At 39.6% G+C, this 21,690-nt stretch overlaps 1 pseudogene; it reads left to right on the top strand.

The window, feature by feature from the left end:
• Positions 1-5,361: 5,361 nt before the first annotated feature.
• LOC114614468 lies at positions 5,362-6,517 on the top strand (annotated as a pseudogene).
• The last annotated feature ends 15,173 nt before the right edge of the window (positions 6,518-21,690 follow it).

Below are 21,690 nucleotides of genomic sequence, written 5' to 3'. Positions count from 1 at the left end.
TTGTGAGGGACTCTTATCTGTCTGAGCCCATAAACCAAAATAAACCCTTTCTTCCACAAGTTGTCTTGATCATGTTTTTGTTTGTTTGTTTGTTTTTGTTTTTTATCAGAAAACAGTTCTAACAGAAAAGTAGCCCATATAATGAATTAGTGTCCAGCCTGTGCTTCATAGTCAGACCCTGTCTTAATAAAAGTGAATAAAAGAAAATAAGACCAAGTGAGATAAAATAGAATTGAAAAATAGTGTAAGTTTGGAGAGAGATGAGTGTTTAAATTATTAGGAAGTCTGTGTTGCCCTACAAAGAGTGCTCATTAAATTTATACTTTGATAATTTGTCACACATAACTGAAAGAAGAAATGGGAAATAGTTATAATCTCCCATGGAGTATAAGAGAAAAAAAATCTTAAAACATAGCCTCATTTGGTTACAACAAGATCAACAAGTGTGAGAAAAAGAAGCAGGACAAGTGGAGCAAAACTAGGAAGCACAAAATAATTGGGGCTGAGCATCTCCGTGGTGAAGATCTTGAGCTGCTTATGCCAAGGACCTTGCTTCAGTCGCCAGCACATGGCAGGCAGCTCATACCTCCTCTAGATTCAGCTTCAGGGGCTCTGGCAGCCTCTTCTGGCCTCTGTGGGTGCCCACACTCACACTCACACACCCACACATGGATGGACATATATGCACATCATTAAAAGTAAGTGGATAAATAAAAGTAGAACTATGTCAGTAATTTTATTAAATTAAAAAGATTAAATGGAGTTATTTAAACGACTCAGAAAATTTAATAAGATACCAAATGAACTTTTGGCTTACATATCCTGGATAATGTTGATAATAATAACAATGATAACAATAACAACAACAACAACAACAATAATAATAATAATAACTGAAAATGGGTAAGATATATTAGTTATTTTTCTCATTCTGTGACAAAATACCAGGTAAGAAGTAACTTAAGGGGCTCATTAAGAAAGTAACACCGAGAGCAGATCCCAGGAGGCAGATCTGTACCCAACCTCACAAAACCCAGAGGAAGAGGGCTTCCCAGAAGCACTAACCCAGGCAGTATCTCAGGTAAAAATGAATCACCTGTGATGTCTGCTGTTAGAAGTTCTAATCCAGATGCTGGCCTCCGAACTTACACTACTCAGACCTTCGATGGGCCATTGACAAGAACATCAAATAGCTAGAGATTGACATTACTAATCTGAAGAAATCCCTCATTTCACTGTCTGAAGAGACCTCCAAAAATTGCAAAGGACTTTATTGTCTCCTCAGAGGTCTTCAAGAGTCTGACATATTCAGAGGCAGATGCTCACAACTAGCCATTGAACTGATCATGGGTTTCTCAATAGAGGAGTTAGAGTGAAGACTGAAGGAGCTGAAAGGATTTGTGGCACCATGAGGAGAACAATAATACCAACCAACCACAGCTCCCAGGGTCTAAACCACCAGCCTGGGAGCACTTAGGGGGGGGATCCAGGGCTTCAGCTGAATATGTAAGAGTGGAGGGCCCTGCTGGGCATAGGTGGAAGAAGAGAACCTTGACCTCATGAAGGCTGGATGCCCCAAGGGGTGGGAATTTTGAGGGTGGGGAGGTGGGAGTGGGGGGGAGTAGATAGAGGTTACATCCACACAGAAGAAGGAGGAGGGGTGAGGGGATTGGGGGTTCCTGGGTGGGTGGGGGATGGGGTAAGGGGACAACATAGGAAATGTAAATAAAACATCCAATAAAAAAAAAAAGAAAAAAAACAAAAGAAGTAACTTAAGGGGCTCATTAAGAAAGTAACACCGAGAGCAGATCCCAGGAGGCAGATCTGTACCCAACCTCACAAAACCCAGAGGAAGAGGGCTTCCCAGAAGCACTAACCCAGGCAATATCTCAGGTAAAAATGAATCACCTGTGATGTCTGCTGTTAGAAGTTCTAATCCAGATGCTGGCCTCCGGACTTACACTACTCAGACCTTCGATGGGCCATTGACAAGAACATCAAATAGCTAGAGATTGACATTACTAATCTGAAGAAATCCCTCGTTTCGCTGTCTGAAGAGACCTCCAAAAATTGCAAAGGACTTTATTGGACTTGATTTACTCTTTTACAATAGAAAAGACTGTGTACAGCTCTTGACAGTGTACAGCCCTTAAAGAAGAATGTTGCCTTTACATAGACAAGACAGGGATAGTTAAAAAGAATATGAAAAAGGTCAGAGAAGGCCCTGAGAAAAGACAGAGAGAGAAAGAGAAAGATGAGAGCTGGTACAAGAATTGGTTTTCAACCTCTCCATGGTTGTCAACCCTACTTCCTCCCATCTTGATACCATTAATTGGGTCATTTTTGCTTATTTCTTTTGGTCCCTGGGCCTTAAATTGACTGACTAACTTTGTGAAACAACAGATAAATAGCAAGGTAGCAAAACCTATTCAGATAAATTATCATAAGTTAGCTATGGAGGACCACGAGACTCAAGATAAGGTTGTTACTCTATCCAGGGTGTTCCCAAAATCCATCTCCACCCAACCTAAAAGAGGGGACTTCCACCCCTAGACCAAGCAAAGAGGGGCCACCCAGAAACCCCCCTGACTGGTGATCTGAATTCTTGTTTAGGCTGCGAGGCTAAGCACTGCAAGGGAATATAAATAAAAGTTAAAAATATCTTTCTGGGTTCCCTGAGGGACAAGCCTGACTGCATAGGGGTTGATGTCAAAAGTAACCCCTCTCCAGGTAAAAGACATCAGGACAGGTATGGCCCTCATGCCACCCTGGACAACGACAGGGGGACTGGAGCCATTACAAGGTCCCCTTCAATTACTGGAGGTCAGGCCTCTGTCCCTGCCTTTACAAGATTAGAATCGCCACAGCCCTTCTATACTTAGAGAAGGGAGGAGATGTCAGGGGCAGCCCTGCTTATACACTGAAGGCCTAAAATTAACCATAGGCCTAAAATCAGCAATAGGCATGTCATACATGTATACTAACACCAAGTCTTGGGTCTCTGTGGAAAAACATTGAAACAGATGGCTATAAGCTATTGTAAACAGGCAGCTTTTGTGGAAATTTACCAGCCTGAGTAGTCATAGACCTTGTAAATAGGTAGCCTTGGTGGATAATACCAACTTAGATAAGGACAAGTGAGTCATAGGCAGAGTCATAGTGACCTGTCCCCTGAACCTTCACCCAGCCGATACCCTGTTCTGAAAGATATCTTTACTCCTCCTGAACACCCACACTCTGGTGTCATCCCCTTCCCTACGTCCTGCCTTTTTGTGTTTATAACCCCTGTGTGAATAAGTAAAAATTACAATTTGATTTTTTTTTAAAAGAAGTAACTTAAGGGATAAAGGGCTTAATTTTTTTCTCACAATCCCAGAGGACACAGTCTACCATGCTGAGAATGGCTTAAAACAGCAGGTGACTGGGCACATTATATTCCCACTCAGGAAGCAGAGAACAATTGGGTGTTCCTGTTCAGTCTGGCTTCTTCTAGACCAGCAGTTCTCAACCTGTGGGTTTGACCCTGGTGGGGGGGTTGTCCAATGACCTTTTCACAGGGGTTGCTTAAGACCCTCAGAAAATAGATATTTATATCATGATTCCTCACAGTAGCAACATTGCAGTTATGAAGTAGCAACTATGTAATTTTATGGTTGGAGTCACCACAACAGAAGGAACTGTATTAAAGGGTCACAGGGTTAGGAAGGTTGAGAACCACTGTTCTAGGCAGTCCAGAGCCCCATTTCACACGTTGGTGCTTCCTACACTTTGGATGCGTCTCCCCACCTCAGTTAACCTCATTTAGATAATCTTTCCCGGGGATGTTCAGAAGTTTGGTGGTCCGAGGGTCTACCAAGCTGTCAATCAACGTTAACCTTCACAGATATGAAGAGACATCTCATTGAAGAAAACAAGCCAGTGATAAATGATATTCTGCCTCCTTCGTCATTAGAGAGCTGCAAATTAAAACAAGAGGATCCTACTAGACTCATTTTAGCATGTCCAAAACCAGAAGAAAACATGACCCTCAAAACTCCTCAGTCTCCCTAAAACAACAAAATAAAATGACAGCTACAATAAACAGTACAGGTAAGACTCAACATAACAAGAATTCTCATGCATTCACAAATTGCTGATGGAAAGGTAAAATAGTTCAGCTGCATAGAAAAATTAAAATCATGACAGTGTTCTTTATAACTGCCTCATACCAGATACAGCCAGGACACCCTTCAACAGGGACGTGGATAAACTAACTGGTAGTCCATGCAATGAGCTTTTAGTCAGTGATTAAAAAGAAACAAATTATCTAGAGGCTTTACAAATATTTTGTGAAGTGAAAGATGCCATTCTTAAAATCTTATGTGCTTTTTGGTTACAGCTATATGAAATTCCTATGAAATGTAAAGCTACAGACAGGAAGACCAGTGGTTACTGTGGAGGGAGTAGAGGCCACCAAGGAAGGGCAGGATTTTCTGGTACACAATCCCCTCTGATGGTGGACACTCGACTTGATGCTTTTATCAGAATTCATGGAACTTTATAGCACAGTGAATCTCAGTGCATGTAAATTAAGGAAAAAGTCATTTAGGTTGTTGAGAGAATCCCAGGGGAGAATTCGAACTGTGACAGCAGGATCTCAGACTCTACCACAAGTGTGTTTCATTTCGTTTATTTATCATGACTTCTTTTGAGACATGTTCTCATATATCCCAGGCTGATTTCAGACCGACTATGATGTTAAAGGTGATCTTGAATTTCCGATTCTCCAAATGCTGAGATTGCAGGGCTCTGCCACCACAGCTGGTTTGTGTGCTGCTGGGAGTTTAAGTATTTTTAATTGTTTGACCATCTTACACATTCATAAAATAAATTTTAGTAATTTTCGATCTACTCTGCTTTTTCTTCTTCCTCTGAAGCTCTTTGACACACCAAGTACTCTCCTAGTTTTATGTATTGTGTGTGTGTGTGTGTGTGTGTTTGTGTGTACTCCACTGAGTTTAATTACAGAGTTCCTAGCCAGATCATAGGTGGAAGGTTATTTTCTGAAGCAAGAGAAACTTCTCAGATTCTAAGCCACAGAAGTAAGTGACATTTCTTCCCCTAACAACCATTAGCTGCCTATAGTCTTCAGGGAGGGTGGGGTCTCATGGGTCCCTCTTCCATCCATAGTAAAATGCTAATGGGCCCCAGACTTTAATGTAGTGAGTTCACAAGTGCACTGTGAACATGTTTTAGCTGTGTCATGCTAAGAAGACATCATTGCTGAATATGTATCTATCTTTTGGCTCTTGTTGGGGTTGGGAATTGAGTCAATACATATGAGACAACTATTTTACTGAGTGATATTCTGAGCCCTCACAAATGTATTCTAAGAAGCTTCACCAACGGTGTTGCCACTGTCACCGCGGTGAGGGAAGTGGACGAGATGAGGCCGGGTCCTCGTGGGTGTCTAAGGTCTCTCGGCTGCTGGGTACATTCCACAACACAAAACAGGTGAGAAGAGGTTTTGCTGGTGGTGTTCAGACAGTAACTTTAATTCCTGGAGATGGAATTGGCCCAGAAATTTCAGCCTCAGTTTTGATGCTGCCGAAGCACCTATTCAGTGGGAGAAGCGGAATGTCACAGTGATTCAAGGACCAGGAGGAAAGTGGATGATCCCTCCAGAAGCCAAAGTGTCCATGGATAAGAATAAGATGGGCTTGAAAGGCCCACTAAAGACCTCCATAGTAGCTGGCCATCCATCTATGAATCTGTTGCTCGTAAGACATTTGACCTTTATGCCAATGTCCGGCCATGTGTCTCAATTGAAGGGTATAAAACCCCTTACACAGATGTAAATATTGTCACCATCTGAGATAACACAGAAGGAGAATACAATGGAATTGAGCATGTGATCGTTGATGGGGTTGTGCAGAGCATCAAGATCATCACCAAAGATGCAAGCAAGCGCATTGCTGAGTTTGCCTTTGAGTACACTCGGAACAACCATCGGAGCAATGTCACAGCTGTGCATAAAGCTAACATCATGAGGATGTCAGATGGCCTCTTTCTGCAAAAATGCAGGGAAGTTGCGGAGAACTGTAAAGATATTAAATTTAATGAGCTGTACCTTGATACTGTATGTTTAAATATGGTACAAGACCCATCCCAGTTCGATGTTCTCTTTGTGCCAAATTTATATGGAGACATCCTTAGTGATCTGTGTGCAGGACTGATTGGAGGTCTTGGTGTGACTCCAAGTGGCAATATTGGAGCCAATGGTGTTGCCATCTTTGAATCGGTTCATGGAACAGCCCCGGACATTGCAGGGAAGTACATGGCCAATCCCACGGTCCTTCTGCTCAGCGCCGTGATGATGCTGCGCCACATGGGACTGTTTGACCATGTAGCAAAAATCGAGGCTGTGTGCTTTGCTACAATTAAGGATGGAAAGAGCTTAGCAAAAGATCTAGGAGGCAACGCGAAGTGCTCTGACTTCACAGAAGAAATTTGCCCTAGAGTAAAAGACTTAGGTTAGCACTCCTGCTGGTGGATTTGTTGCAGTCAGTCAGTCACTCCAGAAGGATACCCTGTAGTCCTCCTTGAGAGCACCCACCATTGGTTTGCTTGCTTCTTGACAGAGTACATTTTCAAATCTGACCTTTTCTTAACAAAACCCTTGCAATGGATGCACATGATGGCCCCAGGCCTTCATTCAAAGGATTTTCCCAAGTGCTTGTTGTATTTATTGTCTGTCTGGTAAACCTTTTTTGTAAACTGTAGGTGAACTGTATCATTTATCATTGTTAACCCATTTTACACTTCAGGCAAAATAATTTTTCCTTAACTGTAAATATTCTGATACAGAATTAAGAAGAGAAGATATTTAACTTTTTAACAAAAACCCTGGATTTTTGGTTTATGAAAACAAACTGGGAATAAAACAGGATTTTAACAATCGCACAAGATAAAAATTATTCTAAGACTAGTGGGCCCAAAAGAAATTTACTGGGAAAGTTCACAGCAAAAATGGTATATTTCTTTAAAATATGGAAATAAAGATACTTGTCCTATACATGAATTACTATTAATAAAAATGTAAGCTCCAAGAAAAAAAAAAAAGAAGCTTCACCAAAGTGGGGGGGTTGTCAAACAACTCTTTCACAGTGGTTTTCTAAGACCATTGGAAAACACAGACATTTACAGAGTGATTCATAATAATAGTAAAATTACAGTTATGAAGTAGCAACAAAAATAATTTTATGGTGTGTGTGTGATCACCACAACACAGGTGTGGGGGAAAAGATGCAGGGAATACATTCTAGTTGAAAATGCGTCCATGCAGGTATAAAGTAACAATGCACTGTGCACATATCCTAGAACAGGGTGAGAGAATGGATGATAGAGTGTAGAGATAGGTTTCTCAATTCTTACACTTAGGAAAGGAGAGGAGGCTGAGATGATTCATTGACATTAGAAGCCTTAGTAGAAACAGACAGCTTGCTGAAACTAAAGAAAAATGATTATATATTAGAGCTGGAAAGATGGCTCTCTACTTAAGAGCATGCACTGCTTTTCCATGGGATGTGAGTGCAGTTCTGAGCACCAGTGTTAGGTGCTTAAGTGGTTCACATACGTCTACAACCCCAGCTCCTCCAGATCCAATGCCTCTGGTCTCTGTGGGCACCTATACATGTGTCTGTACACACACACACACACACACACACACACACACACACAGAGAGAGAGAGAGAGACTGAGACAGAGACAGAAATTTACATATAATTAAAGACTTTAAAAAAATTTAAAAGCAATTGCTTGTTAGTTACTACACAAACATTTATTTCTTTGTTATCTGAAAGTACCTAAAATAAGCGACATCCTAGAAATGATGAATAGATCTTTGCTTGTAATGCCACTCTCCTAGAGTAGCCATCAAACCATTTGGATAAATGGCTGATTCTGGAACTAGGGTAGGAAATATATAAGACAACCTGGTATAGAAATCAGCAAAACTCCCAACACCCAAAGACAGAACAATTTGAATAAGAAAGTTAAAATTAATATTGGTTTATAACCCAAAGTACAAAATAAATGCCTACAAGCCTGTAAACATATAAATAAATTATTGAATGAATAAATAGATGAGAGATAAAGACAATTTTCTCATTCAGAAACGTTTCAAATAATTTATATGGTATTTTTACCTCAGGGAGGTAAGCTATAATCTTTGTTGCCTAAATGTGGTCTGTGCACAGTGGCTTCCTTTCAAAGACCGTGGTATGGAAGTAGGGGGAAAAAGAATATCGGGAAAACCTGACACAACATTTCAGCCATCTGAGTAAGGTCAATATCAGTGAATGAAAATAACATTTTGCTCCTGTGGTTTCTGTTCCCAAAACAAGTGATCCAATTCTAGTAATGTGAAAAGCATCAGGTAAATCCTGAGTGTGAGATAAGGCTTCAAAAAGTACATGACTTTTAATCTTTAGAATTGTAAAGGTAATCAAAACAAAAGAGAACTAAGAAATTATCGTAGCCAACAGGAACCAGAAAAGATGTTATGACTTAGTGGGGAGGTGGTTCCTTTGTTAAAGCACTGCTTTGAAGCACAAGGACCTGAGTTCAATTCCCTGAATACATGTAAAAAGCCAGGAAATGCCAGATGTGGTTCCAGTGCAGAAGAGAGAGGGACAGCAGATCCTTGGAGCTTACTGGCCAGACAGCCTAGTCTACTTTGGGAGTTCCAGGGAAGTGAGAGATCATGTCTCAAAAAAATCTAAGGTGACTCGGTTTCTAAGAAACACACAAGGTTACCCTGTCCCCTACACACACACACACACACACACACACACACACACACACACACACACAAAGATAAACACACAGATACAGAAGAACTTGCACGTGAATATGGACTAGCACTGAATTTTTGTTGTTGAAAGAGGTAAACATTATTAAATGTAACGTAATATGCAAGCTAGTATCTTCTTGTAAAAAGGGGGATTATGTGAAAACTAAGAAAATATGATGTTAATAAATAACAAGAATGCATCCACATTGTTTCAATCATTAAATAAACACAGTAACTTCATGTAAGATGTTAATAGGGAAACGGTGTGGGACAGTGGGGGCTCTACTGTATTTACAACTTCTCTCTAAACCTGAAACTGTTACAATAAAGTCTATTAATATAGTTTCCAAAAGAAAAAAGTGTTATAAATGTTACAGATAATATAAAAAGATAGTACATCTGGATAAAATACAAAATCTAAATACATTTTAGCTATAAAAGAAACATCTAAAATGTGATAGAATTGCAAGGATAAAATAAAAAAAAGAATAAAAAAAATGGCTTATCAGGTAAAATCTAACCAAAAGGAAACTGGTACAGTTATTTTAAGATTAGAAAAGCCAAAATACTGACTGGAGATAAAAGGATTCACTTCATAAAAAAATATAAGAGAGAGAGAGGGGGGAAGAGAGATTGATTTTAAAAGTATGTATACCTTAATAGCAGGACTTTTAAATAGTCAGGAAAATGAAACTTTACATGGAAATACATATAACTGGAAACCACAGTTGGTCATTTAGTTACCTTCCCCATAACAAGCTGATAATATATTAGCAATGGAATATAGGGTATTTGAACAACATAATGGAAACTTTAGACTTCATCGATATATATCATCTTGACCAGCATAGTGTTTGAAATATTTAAAAATATAAGGAATATTTACCAACAGTGGTTATGTTATGAGACATAAAGCAAGCCTTAATGAAATTTTAGAAGATAATCTAATTTGTTTATCTTTTGAGATAGGGTATCACTGTGTAGACCAAGCTGGCCTTGATTCCCAGAGATCCACAGGCCTCCCCCTCCAGAGTTCTGGGATTAAAGGTGTGTGCCACCATGCCTGATTAACGAAATCTTAGAAGTTGAAAAATATAAAGTGAACCTTCTGAGTACTAGTCAAATGTCAAATCACTAGTAAAAGTGATAACCAAAAGAGTTACCATCTAGTTAGAATCAGAAAGTGCTCCTGCATAATCCAGGTCCTTAGAGAATTTAGAAAACATTATCATGATGAGAACATTATAATAAAAATACTGCAACCCAAAATGGGTGAGAATTGTGTTACTAAACTTTCTACATAATTAAAAAGAAAAGTTAATCAAATGTAGCAGTGTGAAAGCACCTGCACTCCGTGATGATTTTATCTCAAGGATACAGTGTTTTAATGTATAAAATGTATTGTGTTTGTACACTACTGGGTGTATGGAGGGAAACTATACAGTAGCCTCAAGAGGAGCAAACCCATCATCATTTCCTGTAAACTCTCAGCAGCTATTGGTAAAAAGAAAATTTTAAAAATAAAATAAAGAAAATCGTCAACAAGGAAGGAGGTAGAGAAAATATTTCTTATAATGGTCAAACTTTGAAAACTTTCTCTTTGAAGTAAACAATCCATGGAAAGGGCAGTGGATATAAAGAATAATGATACATATTTATTGACAGGTCATAATCAAACTCATTTCTGTATGTGCTGACCCAAAAATGAATGGAAAATGAAATAACCTAGAAAAGATAAGAATGATGTCTCTCTTAGCACTTTCCTTACCCTAAAGCCAAAAGAGTTCAGCCAATGAAATACAGCCAAAAAAATATATAGCTCAGAGAGAACCAAACCCCTGACACTACATTATTCAAAAATATAAATACTATAGAGAGTTTTGTAGATGCCTAGCATAAATTATCAGAATTGATAAGCTTAGTAACATTGCTAAATAGAGACTTCATATGAAAAGTTCTATTATATTTCTGTATGTCAGCAACAGAAAATAAAAAATTTACACACAAGATTATGTGAAGTACTGCTTTAATAATTTACAATGTTATGAAACACTATGTAAAAGGGAGTAATTTACAAGGCTGTGGGAAATACTGAGTCTGTCATCCAGTGGATGTATCAAGAATTCAATACCTTCAGAAATGTTCATGTGGGCCATATTTTAGGATTGCATTTTGCCATGAACCCTTGGATGAGACACCTTCTTCTGGGAAAGGCTTCAACCATGTTTATTACTTGCAAGAATAGATCAGTGAGTTTCCCAAGGCTGTTGCTCCTTGACTGTAATGTCAACCCACTCTATATGTATCATCCACCAGGCAGACTTGGGTTGAGGAAAGCCAATGAGCAGACTGCTTGCTATGCATGGGTAATAGCACTTTCATCTCTGTAGGAGCTTCATGTCTCCTGCCAGCATCATAGAGCAGAAATAGCAAAACTTATTAGCTTGTAAGTAGTGTAAAATCAAATCTCAATCCCAAAAAGTGCCCAGCAGTAATCTAATAAAAGATGGGTAAAATCTCTTAGAAGAAAACTACAATCCTTCATTCGGAGACATTAGAGAAGACAGGTGAGTTGAGAGATTCTCAGTGACTGGTGGACTCAACATGGTGAAGAGGCCTATGACTCTGAGTTGATGTATAGATTCAGTCTTACAGATTTTCCATAGATTAGATAATCAATTTGGATATGTGTGGTCATGAAAAATCACACTTATATGAAGAAAAACAAGTCATGTCATGTAGAAATCACAGATGATCTTAAAGCCACAATAGTTCCAATGGTGAGGTACTGAGGACAAGGTTGGCAAAATGGTGGCATGAGAAAGGTGACATTGAAGATTAGCAGGTAATGATAGATTTTCAAATAAATCATTATGAGATAATGTCCTGGGTATGAAAAGGAGTGAGGAAAACAAAAAGCAGAGTCAGAAAGAAGCTGAGCTTCATATATTGTGTTGCAGTACATAGAATTGTATGGTTACAACAGGCAAATAGAGGTGACATCTTGTAAGTATTCTCAATTAAAAAAAAAATACCCAGTTAGATTAAAAACCCAAAACATGACAGGCAAAGCCACAAAGCTGTTGAAAGGGGGAGAATAGATTCATGTTTGGGGTTTAAAACAAGACCAACAAGCAATTACTACGTGAGTACCCTGGAATCAAGAAGTTGTTTATGTTAAAGACACCATAAAGGAAGAAAGGCAAACCCAAACCATAATGAGATCTCCACAATGCACACGATTGACAAGCACTTCCTGTGCAGATGTCCAAAAATAACTCACATCAACAAGAAAGCGACAAGGAGCCCAGTAGAAAATGCCTTAATGAGTTACCCAGATCTTCCAAATTTGACATGTTTTATTATACAATATCAGGAAGGCACATTCTCAATATCACACTGATCTCATCAGAAAAGTTCTTAAGTATTAGGGAGCTGTCAAGCCTACTGTGGCAGATATGTGGTTTTCAACATTCTAATTTTCTCCAGGGAGCTCAGATTTGATCACTGATGACACAATCAAATAATGTTGATTATTCTCCTTGAAGTGACAGGCTCAGCTGGCTCATTTTTGAAGAAGTGTCTGCCAAATACCCAATCTAAAACACCATAGTTTGTCTGTCATTCGTGCCTTCAAGTGAAAATGGTGTTTATTTCAGAAAACACAGCTAGTACAGCTGGTGACTCAGACAATGGCACAGGTTACTTTTTTCCCTCTGTGACAATTGTTCTGCTTGGGCAGGTTGTAGAAGTGTGTCCACATTTGCTCATATCATGGGTAAGAGACGCTTTCTGGGTTACAATCTTACTTCTTTATTAAAGTTATTCTTTTTTTTTCTTTTTCTGTCCAAGACAGTTTCTCTCTATTATATAGATCTGACTGTCCTGAAACTTGCAGAGATCAGATTGCCTCTTTCTCTTGAGTGCTGGGATTAAAGTCATGTTCTACTAGGCCAGGCTCAGGGTCATTCTTAAATAGAACCAACATTTGGATGTTTTTCTTCAAGTGAAGAATATAATCATTTTAAGTGTGTTTATCATTGCCTCGATCTGTGCTAAGAGTCCTGAGGTTGGACCCACTATTAGTACAAATGTCAAAACAGTGAAATCACATCATAAGTTACTTGAACACAGTTTATGGGCTTCCTGAAGATGTGGCTTTGCAGAGCTTGACAATGGCTGCCCTAAGTGTGTGATTTCCTCAGCATCTTCAACATGGTGGTAAGAAAGGTACTTGAAATCCAGGTGTTTTTTGGCTCAATTTTCTGCAGTGGAATGACTCAGAACCATTCTGGGTGACCTGGTAATGTGTGTGCTTTTTAACTTTTTTTTTTTTTTTTGAGACAGGGTCTTATTTTTTGGGACCTGTCAGGTTTAGAACTTGCTTTGTTGCTTTGTAGACCAGGTTGACCTGGAACTCACAGAGACAAAGCCACTTACCACTGTGTCTTAAGTGCTGGGATTAAAGGCACACACCCCATTGCCTGGATAATGTGAGCCTTTCAATGGTGCTCTCTTAACATATCCTATTTGAAAGCATGATGGCAGGACCTTAGAGATGAATGTGGTAAGGCCAAAAATGTGGAGGTGGGGGGGGGCGCAGGAGGTCATGTTTTAACTTTTTCTTAAGTTTCCCCCTTTCCCTCTTAAAAACTGGATCAAAAATTTCCTGCCCAAAATGGCATTAACCTACTCATTGTACTATATAATACTATATAATATTTATCTTATAAGTTAAAATGCTTTTAGTGTTTTAGACAAAGGTTGATCTGAATACTTCTCAGAACTTTAAGTCCATACGTAACAAACTGTGTCTTGATTTAGAACATGAATTAATGAATGCTTTATTCAGAAGGCTCCCTCAGGAAGATTGCTCAGGATCTGCCGATCTGTGCAGTGCAGATGTAGTCTACCACTGGTGAGTGACTAACTAGACCATGTTAAAATATAGCAGTCTGAATGCTACTCAGTCAAGCCGGTATTGACACTCATTTCTGATTTTGTCCATAAATACTGCTGTCCCTGTTTGCAGCAAAGTTCTCAGAACTTCATCTGACTCTGAGGGCTGCCTAACTTGTGAATCATCCTTTATTCAAACTCTGTTCAACTTAATGTATCTGAACTTCTCTTGAAAATTCCAAATAACAGAAACTGGCTTTAACAAGCAAACAACAACCAAAAGATGGGGATTATTCAAAATCCAGGTCAGAGCTGACCCAGCCTCTTTACAACATAATCAGAGCCCAGCTTTTTCCTCTGTCTGGGTTTAGCTTCATGTGCTGTCAGCTTCCTTCTGAGTCTGTTTTGTTTTCATTTTTCATTGAGAGAAATGTATGCCCTGGGCTCTAAAGACTTTACCGACACACCACAAAATTCATAGGTAGTTAGAATATCATTTCTCGAGGCCAACCAAAAACATTTGGTGTGGTATTTTTGGACCTAACTGGGACATGTGGTCACCACTGGACTGGTAACTGTGGTCCAAAATGGAATTGTGCTGATTGGTTTAGGCCTGGACAACTGTGCCCCTAGGCCATATTTATAAAGGAGGTATGGTCTTTCCTCACTTTCCTCAAAGGGATTCCTTGGTTTTAATTGGCGTGGGAGGCATGCAACTGTCATCTAGTTGGTAGAGCCAGAGGTAATACAAAACATCCCACAGTGCACAGACCCTCCTGTCCTGTTGTTTATAACACCATGTAGAAACCACTATATGATCATGGAGAATTGCCTTGTTCAGAATGTCAGTAGTGCCAAGAATGGGAAATACAATCCCTGAGGAAGATGTCAACTTCAGGCTAAAACTGGAGAATCCAGCAGAAGGAAAGAAAGTGGACATGAGAGGCAAGCATCAAGTCTTCACACGCATGTTTCCCCAGTTCTGGGCCACTGGAGAGTCTTTCCTCTGGAAACTAAAGAATCCTTTGTCTAGTCTCAAATCCCACTTAGAAAAGCAGAACTCATATTTTCCTTTTCATTAGAAATATAAATAGGATTAAAATGTTATTAATTGAATAAGTATGAAGTTATCTGGAATAGAAGTTTACATAAGTTTACTTTAGACAGACTTAAGAATTATGATTTCCCCAAATTAGTATGTTATATCTGGTTTCCTTGCCTTCCAGTTCACCAGCTAGATAATGTAGGAAGTTGACTTCATGTTCACACTAAATTCTCTTATAATAGTAGATTCTGTGAGATGGAGTGCCCAAAAGATTTTCAGAGATCTGCATGATACTTTCTAGACAAGCAAGAGAAGGCCCAAACTGTTGGAAATAGCCTCTCAATTCACACCACTTTCTAAACATGGGTATATTTTCCATTTTGACTTGAATTGTTAGAGAGAAAAAAGAAGCAAGAACCTTAAAATACCTTTGCCATTTTTATTTTGGCTTCTTTTTGAGTCCTCTTAAATGTAGATCCCTGCCTCTTCCCACAACTATTCCACAATGAGTTTTACCCACTCTATTTAAATCCCCACGTCAGGGTCTTACATGTAGGCCTAGCTGGCCTGGAACTTACTATGTAGACCAGGCTAGCCTTGAACTCATTGAGATCTTCCTGTTGGTCTGCTCCAGTAACAGGATTAATGACCTCAAGCTGATCTTTCTGTAGCCCCGAGTGAGCACCTCACCTTGACTCTTTAGCAGCATCCAAAACAGCTGATTTCCTTCTTTGCCTTGGTTCTTTCTCTTCCTGGTTTTATGCCTTCCGGAATTCTTCTAACTTTTCTACTCCTTCCTTTTTATGTTCTTTTCTCCTCAGCCTCTCAAAGTTGGAGTTCTCAGCTACTAATTCTAATCCTCAGGGTTGCCAGAAAGAAAACATCCCCAAAAAGCAATACCAGAAACAATAAACCAATACAAAGGATACGTTATCAAAGTTAGCTCTTTTGATGCTACTTCAACTGATGGCCAGAGGAGTGTGGGAAGGGAGGACTCAGTTCTATTTAAGGGGCAGGCCACCGAGAGTTTGACCATGCTCCAGTGAATATATAGATAACACAAATTGGACTTGTTTTGTTCCTTTTTTCTTTTTATATGCTGTGGGGGAGATCACAAGGGTGGCAGCAGATATGGCAGCACTGGGAAGTGAGGGTGACAGAGAGTATAATGTGAAATTCCCAAAGAATCAGTAAAAATATTATGTTGGAAAAAAAGAGTGAATTTAAAATTTTTCTGAGGAACAAACAGAAGGAGTGAATTAAAAATTTTGCTAAGAAATAAAAAAAAAGGAAGGGAAAATAATTAACACACACACACACATACACACACACACGCACACACACACAAAATCAGTAATCTAAAAACAAAAAATGTAAATGAAGCCAAAAGTGGTGGTGCTAATCCCAGTGCTTGGGAGGCAAAGGCAGGCAGTGGATCTCTGAGTTCAAGACCAACCTGGTCTATGTAGTGAGTTCTAGGCCACCATGGCTATGTAAAGAGACTCTGATTCTGTCTCAAAAAAGCAAATGAACAAAAAACCAAAACCAAACAAACAAGAAAAAGAAAAAATCCAAACAAACAAAAAGAGAAATATAAAAGAAAGGATTATAGAAATGCTCATAGGTGATTTCTACATTATCAATAGTTTAATTACATATAAAGAGATGAAACCACTTTAATTAAAATGAGAAAATGTCATGCAGCTTTGCTGTTTACAAAAAAATGTTTTAGACTCAGACAATGATAAGTTTAAATTTAAAGGATGATCAAAGCCAAATTGTACAAAGAATATTGAAGGCAGCAGGTATCAAAATCAAACTTTAAAGTGAGAATTGATATTTTATATCAAATTTCAGACAAAGAAAAATATTTTATAAGTTCAAAAGGTTGTTCTATCAAATAAGTAGAACAATAATAGACACAAACACAATTACAGTGAGAAGTAAACTCTTCAACAATAATAGTTGTAGAACTCCATGCTCTCTTTTCAATAACGGACAGAGGAGTTGATAAGGAGATTACATTAGGAAGAGGAAGCTTTCCAGCAACCTAAGTGACATGTCTCTAACAGACATCTATATAGCAATCTATGTCACATTAGAAAATTACTCATTTTCCTCATGTATGTACAGTATTCCAGGTTAGACCACACAACAGCCCCATGCAAATCTTAATGACTTTAAACATTATCTGAATCATAAAGCATACTCTGTCTTCAATGTAAATCTACAATTGTAGGAAGCTTGGAAATTTGCAATCCATAGGGATTAAAACATTCCTAAATAACTGATGCTTTAAAGAAATAAGCACAAAGAAAATTAGAAACCCTTTGTATTTGGAGAAAATGTGTAAAAGTATCTTTTACTTCCAGATGTAATTGTCATCTTGGAGGCTCAGTGCTGAATAAGCTCACCTTTTCTAGTTCTTTCTGAACTCTGGCTGGCTGATTAAATTCAGCTCTTCTGACTCAAACTCCTCTCCAAGTTGACTAATTCTGTCTGGTTTCTCTCAGCTTCTCGATGAACTGCTCTGCTTGTCCCCAAACTTAACTCTGGAAATTTGTTCTAATTCTGGCTCCTTGTTCTCTGGCTTCAACTGCCTTTGATGACCTGCATGGAACTGCATGAACTCAACTCAACTCCACTGCATTGCCTGAACTCAAGTGAACGGCACTCATTGAACTGTCCTGTACTAGATGTCATTGTTTGGGATTAAAGGTGTATAGTAAAGGCCAGCCTGTATTCCAGCCAGTGGGATTAAAGGTGTGTTTAAAGGTGTGTGGTACTTGTGCATTCCAAATGGATCACACAGACCTAGACGGTCTTTGGATGTGATCCCTTGCCAAAGCAGCCATGTTGCTGGATTAAAATTCCTGTACAAAAATGAAGGTACATCATGTCAGAACTTAATGGATGCATCTAAATCTGTGTTTAGAGGGAAATTTATAGCTATTAGAAGCAAAGGACTATGAGGGTCCTTATTCAAAACTATTAATACAATATTGAACCAAGCCCAAGATGTTATTGAAGCATGAAGTCCTTTTGTGACAATAAAGGTCACAGCAAGCCCATGCAGTTTGCCCTGCTTACAACGCCATGACATATATAGTCCAGGCCTCTGAGGCTTTTGAAGGCCATTCCTACACCTTCAGCTTCCACTCTGTCTCTTTCTGACAGTGCTGAGGATCAAACCCAGACCCTTACACATGCCAGATAAACACTCTACCACTGAATTATGTCCCAAGGCCCTGAAATAATGTCTCTTGCTTATGTATCTAAAAGTGTCTACAGTTGATAGTGAAAACAAGTTCTTCCTCACCTTATCCCTCCTCCATGGCTTAAGTGGTTGGAATCTATTCATTGATGCCTTTGAGGGATTATATTCTACTCTTGCAAATTCATTGGTCCTCAAGTTCTGGCTATTTATCTTCTAACCATCTCCTGAAAAATCTATCTCACAACTGGGCTAAAATCACATGAGTCCAAGCTACTATAATATTGCACCTGAATCGCTTGAAACTTTCCTCCAGAACCTTGCTTATCCCTCCACCATTTATATATCTGAAGAGAATGTTTGCATTTGTAATATAGTCATCTCATTCACCTGCTGAAGACCCTACTGTGGCTTTCCACTCTTCAAAAGCGATCAAAATTCCTATGTGGATGGCAGGGTCCTGAGTAGTCACTGCCTTCCTCCTCAGCTGCATCCGTGTACCGATGCCCACCCATCAGTGCTCCTGCTTCATTGGCTTTCCCCTGTTTTCCCACACAGCACCAACAGACAGGGAGTATTTCCCACATCTTTGCTAATGAGTGAGCAAACGACTACACGGACAAATGAGGGAAGAAATGACGATGGCAGGTTAGGAGAATTCAGCTCAGTCGAGATGCTGCCTTTGGAGGACATGATTTCCTTTTGTGCCAACCGGTTCTCTCTTTGGCAGATGTTCTGCATGAGGAAGCACTGTCTTACTTTCAGTGTGTTAATCTCAACAGGGAGATCTGTAGCAGGGAGCCTCCGTACCTCTGTGCACCTGTGAGAGTGGCTACAAGACCAGCAGACTGAAAACAACAGACACGGGAAGGCTAAGATGCATCCGGGCCACCTGGTGCTAGCAGGAGTGAGGGCAGATGGGATAGGTTCTGTTCTTTTTTGTCTTTTTACAGATTTAGCACTTGGAGCAGGTACATACTTAGTAGATGGTGATCAGTGATACAAATGAAAATCGAGCCTTTATCAAGATGCAGACCTTGAATTTTTGTGCCTGTTAGCTTTGGGCCTCTTTACAGCACCCAACAAAATGAGGACTCAGGGCTGGCATCTTCTGTGATTAATTGTCTCTTGATCCTAGCACACTGAAGAAAGAGAGGGTGACACGTCACTTACAGTGAAGTTGAAATGGGAGCAAGGCTGGAGTATTCTCAGAGAGCCAGGGCTTCCATTAATGGGAGGTTTTGTGTTCATTTTGGGGTATAGGAAGGAATGTTTTTCCTATGTGAGGGTTCTGTGAAGACTGAGGACAAGGCTCTGCTGAGACAATGGGGGAGCATCTAGAATAACTTTGTAATGAAGGTTTGTAAACATCTGATCACATTTATAGCTTAATATTGAAGAGGGACTAAGACTCTAAGCTCGTGTGGGGAAATGAGCAGGATGATGCTCTCTGTCCCTTGAGTAACAACAGAGCTAAATCTAGACACTCCATCCAACACACCAGAATCCACAGACTATCAGAAGCCAGCCAGAACCCCTTCCCTAGAAGTTCTCAGTCCCACTAAAGAAGCAGGCACTCTAACAGGTTCCAGTCACTGGACCCTCTTGGGCCTTTCCACCTGCATAGCTGCCTGTGAATTTTTGAAAATGCAGAGTCACCTCTTTGTATGAGTCACTTCTTATCACCACTTCCTCCACCCTCGCCTCTTTCTTCCCTCAAGGAACTATCAGCTAACTACCGACAGTAAGCATTTTCTTTAAGCAATTAACTTGCTTGAAGGAATTATGTTAGTCAAGTTTCAGACCATCACGCTGCTGGGACAATATGAAGGAATTTATGATTTAAGGCTGATTTTTTGATTCATGATGATGATGATGATGCATCATTGAGTGTCTTTTCATGTGAATGCAAGTGTGGAGGCCAGAAGACAACTTTTAGGAGTCGCTTGGTTCTCCTACCTTGTGGAGGCAGGATCTCTTGTGTCATTTCTGCTATGCCGTGTACTCTAGGATAGCTGTTCCACAGGTTTTCAGAAATTCTGCGCCCCCCCCACATGTCAACTAGGAAATCTGATATTACACATGCATATCACTATATTTGACTTTTTTTTAAAAAAAATGTGGGTAACAGAACACAGGTTGTCAGGCTAGCAAGCATTTTTATCCATTGAGCCATCTCACTGGCTCTGATTTGCCTTTTTGTTATTGTTGTTGTTTGCTTGTTTTGGCTGTTGTTGTTTTTGGTACAGGGTCTCATGTATCCCATGTTGGGCTTGAACTCACTGTGTAGCCAAGGATGGTCTTGAATTCCTGATCATCCCACCTTACCTGTCAAGTGCTGGGATTCCAGGCCTGTGGCACCACCCACGACTGGTTTTATATGATACTGAGGACTGACTCTTGGTCCTTGTGTATGCTAGGTAAGCACTTTACCAGTTGTCTACACCCCTAGGCTATGAGACTGATTTATGATATCTTTTAATTTCTACTGAATCATCGCATTCTCAGTTCTAATAAATGCCTTTTACAATGCACGTCCTATATATTACAATGTTTGCTTCCCTTAACAGTCTGCGAAGTGTGGGTTGGCTGTCTTTATTCATTTTACAGAGAAGGATATTACATTTCAAGAAGGCAAGAGAACCTGCCCTGGACATACCACTAGTCTGAAGGAGTAGTTATTTTGACTTTAAGTATAATGCTTGTTTCTCTGAATGCTTAGGGAATCTCAAGCTAAGTGTTTCCTGAATAGTTTGGGGATCTACCCTAGTTTTTAGCACAGATAAAGTTGTTAGGTGTCTTTCAGAAGTATAAGAAACAATTGATCCAATGCAGTTTACATAAACTTTTCTGCAGTTGGCACAGAGTTCTAAGCTAAATTTTGAGATTAGAAATGGGAAAATCCAAGCTCTGCCTACATAGAGCTCACACATGGGGGAAATTTTCTTGTCAAAGATGTCTTCCCAACCTTTTCCCAATGCCCTTCAGCCCTTTAGAAAGAAAAGAAACAATTTCTTTTTGTTGTTGTTGTTTTTGTTTGTTTTGTTTTTTGAGACAGGGTTTCTCTGTATAGCCCTGGCTGTCCTGGAACTCACTCTGTAGATCAGGCTAGCCTCGAACTCAGAAATCCACATGCCTCTGCCTCCCAAGTTCTGGGATTAAAAGCATGCACCACCACCACCTGGCAAGAAACAATTTCTTTTGCCAAGCTGGAGATCTTGCCTCCTCAGACTGTCTTGATCTGGGAAGAGAAAAAAAAAAATGGTCCTGGAAATCTGGGAATGGGCTTCATCCAGACCCTGATAGCTGCGAGCTGCTTCAGTGGCTGTTCATCTGGACAAAGATCCTATGGCAACTGAGAGTGTGGTGAGAAGCAGCATATATATCTCCCATAGCCCCAAGATGTGGACTGATAACTTTTCATGCCTTGAGATCTGTGGTTATATACATCCCAGCATTAAGAGATGCTATCAGATTCTGTTGAGAGCTAGGCCTGTCTGTGTAATTAAGAGAAACAAATGATCATTGCCTTCAGTCTTACTGGCAAATTGATTGTCTCCCAGTTATATAAAACCTTCACTGCTAGCTCAACATTGTGGACAGCTGCTATAGCTAGGAATAATAGAACAAACCTGTAATTTCAGCTGTGGTAGAGGCAGAAGGATCAGGAGTTCAAGGTCAGCTATTGTGTACATAGTA

The sequence above is a fragment of the Grammomys surdaster genome, unplaced genomic scaffold (assembly GCF_004785775.1).
Source record: "Grammomys surdaster isolate TR1022 unplaced genomic scaffold, NIH_TR_1.0 130, whole genome shotgun sequence".
Lineage (NCBI taxonomy): Eukaryota > Metazoa > Chordata > Mammalia > Rodentia > Muridae > Grammomys > Grammomys surdaster.
The sequence above is the reverse complement of the archived record's forward strand: the minus strand, read 5'-3'. Positions and strand labels throughout refer to the sequence as shown.